This window comes from Austrofundulus limnaeus, unplaced genomic scaffold (assembly GCF_001266775.1).
Source record: "Austrofundulus limnaeus strain Quisiro unplaced genomic scaffold, Austrofundulus_limnaeus-1.0 Scaffold2261, whole genome shotgun sequence".
NCBI lineage: Eukaryota > Metazoa > Chordata > Actinopteri > Cyprinodontiformes > Rivulidae > Austrofundulus > Austrofundulus limnaeus.
Window position 1 is genome coordinate 17,112 of NW_013954663.1, and position 2,695 is coordinate 19,806.

The 2,695-nt window shown below is 38.4% G+C and overlaps 1 pseudogene; it reads left to right on the forward strand.

The window, feature by feature from the left end:
- LOC106537348 (vomeronasal type-2 receptor 1-like) overlaps positions 1-2,695 on the forward strand; it is a 7,943-nt pseudogene that overhangs the window by 1,479 nt on the left and 3,769 nt on the right.

The following is a 2,695-nucleotide window of genomic DNA, read 5'->3' on the forward strand; positions in this document are numbered from 1 at the left end:
ATGAAGAACACCCCCAACGTATTTTGTTTATTTTTTTTCAAATCTTATCAAAATTGACATCACTCACCTTTTTGACTGTGTGTAGCTTTATAGGCAGAGAACTACGTTTTTCTCGCTCAATGATGTTTGCTGTAGAGGAGATTAACAACAGCACAGAGCTGCTGCCAGGCATCAAACTTGGATATCAGATCTATGACTCATGTGGTTCAGTACCAGTGGCTGCACACCTTGCATTTCAACTAACAAATGGTCAGGATCCTGTGTTTTACAAAGACAGCAATTGTTCCCGGTCTGGTGTGGTGATGGCTGCTGTTGGAGACTCTGCATCCACAGCATCAATCAGCATTTCCCGCATTATTGGGCCTTTCAATATCCCTCTGGTAAAATATCTGAATTTATTATAATTTACCTTCGAAAGTATAGCTGTACAATTGAAAAGCTGTTTTAATTTTTATTTTTATAACTCTGTTTTAATACAGGTCAGCTACTTTTCTACCTGTGCCTGCCTGTCAGATAAGCAGCAGCACCCCACATTTTTCAGAACAATTCCCAGTGATATGTTCCAAGCTGACGTTCTGGTCAAGCTAGTTAAATATTTTGGCTGGAGTTGGATCGGTGCTGTTCGCTCTGACTCAGATTATGGAAATTTTGGAATGACATCTTTTCTTTATGCAGCACAAAAAGAGGGTATCTGTGTGGAGTACTCTGAATCTTTTTCTTGGACGAACCCACGCAACAAGATCCAGAAAGTAGCCAACATTATTCGAAGGTCTTTAAGTCAATGTTTGATTGTTTGTAACAAAAACATTTTGAAAATCTTTAAACAAATTCCATTTTTTTCATGTTTTCTCAATGTTTTTTCAAGTCTTTCATTAAGATTGTCTAATTATGTGAAAACACCTCTCTAAAAAAACTGATCATAACAAGAGAACATCTTAATATTCATAAGCAAAATATCTACAGKTTTAAAATATATGAGTCAAAAGATATGCACTGGTTACCATATGTCATCATGTTTTCATGTCTCTGCAGGTCAACAGCAACAGTTATTGTAGCTTTTACAGCCTCTGCAGAAATGAGGGTGCTGTTAGAGGAGCTGGCTCAGGAGCCCTCACCACCTCGTCAGTGGATAGGAAGTGAGGCTTGGATTACTGACCCACATTTTTTGAAATTCAGTTTCTGTGCAGGAGCCATTGGAGTTGGCCTTCAGCAATCTGTCATCCCAGGACTGAGAGACTTCCTGTTGGATCTTGCTCCCACTGAAGTTGCTGCCTCCTCAGTGCTTACTGAGTTCTGGGAGGATGCATTCAACTGTACACTGACAAAAAGTAAGATTTTATTGATAAAAAAAACAAACAAAACACAAATATCTATCCATTTTTAGTTAGTAGATCTTCGTTGTTGTACAGCTATTGGTTATTTACTATGTCTGTACGTTAAAAAACAAAAGAACATTTTTTTATTACCTCAAGAAAGACAGCATGTATTATCACACCATGTCGGTTATACTAAAAATAGACCAAATTGTTGCTTTGTTTTGTTTTTCAGTAATTGTAAACCTACCGATTTTAGCATAAGATTATATAAAAAATACATATAAGCAATTTATTTCTGAATATTAATTCTTTTGTCTCTTTAGGAGTGGATCCAGACAAAAAACATTGTGATGGAAATGAAGACATAACATTTCTCAAAAACCCATACACTGACACATCTCAGTTAAGGGTTACGAACATGGTGTACAAGGCTGTTTATGCAATAGCGCATGCYATTCACAATGCAGTGTGTCAGAAAACTAATCTCACCACTCAGTGTGACAGAAGTATCAAACTGGAGTCCAAACAGGTCAAACAGGAATAAATAAAACTCATAGTTTTCTATTAGCCATGACAGAGCACAGTTCAATTCAATGTCAGCAGTAAGTTTAACAGCATTGTATCTGTTTCAATTTTGCGTTTTTTCCCCACCAGGTGTTGTCCAAACTAAAATTAGTAAACTTTTCTAGAAATGGTTATCCTGTATCATTTGATGCTAATGGGGATCCTTTGGCTTTTTATGAGCTGGTCAACTGGCAGAAGAGTAACAGTGGAGTCATTGAGCTGGTAACAGTAGGATACTATGATGCATCACTGCCAAAAGGCCAGGAGTTTCGGATCAACAGGAATATAACATGGGTGGAGGGTGGCACACAGGTAAAGTGACAAATAAAAACAATTTGCACAAATGTTTGAGCCAAAACAGGCCTGCTCTGTGTTTGTGTGACAGGTTCCAGTGTCATTGTGCTCTGAGAGTTGTCCTCCAGGAACTCGCAAAGTGTTGCAGAAAGGAAAACCCATCTGCTGCTATGATTGTATACCATGTCCTGAAGGAGAGATCAGTAACATGACAGGTAAAGTACACACGTTTCATCCACATTTGCTTTATTAAATATTTGCAGTTAACTGACATTTATTTTTGTTATTAAGGTTCTCTGGAATGCTTTCACTGTCCAAGGGAATACTGGCCCAACGCAGAAAGAGATGCTTGTTTCCCCAAACCTGTTGAGTTTCTGTCGTTTGATGAAGTTCTGGCAATCATCCTGGCTGCATTCTCTGTTATTGGAGCGTGTCTGGCCATCATAACAGCAGCTATATTTGTGTGTCACAGAACAACTCCAATTGTCAGAGCCAACAACTCTGAGCTGAGCTTCTTGCTC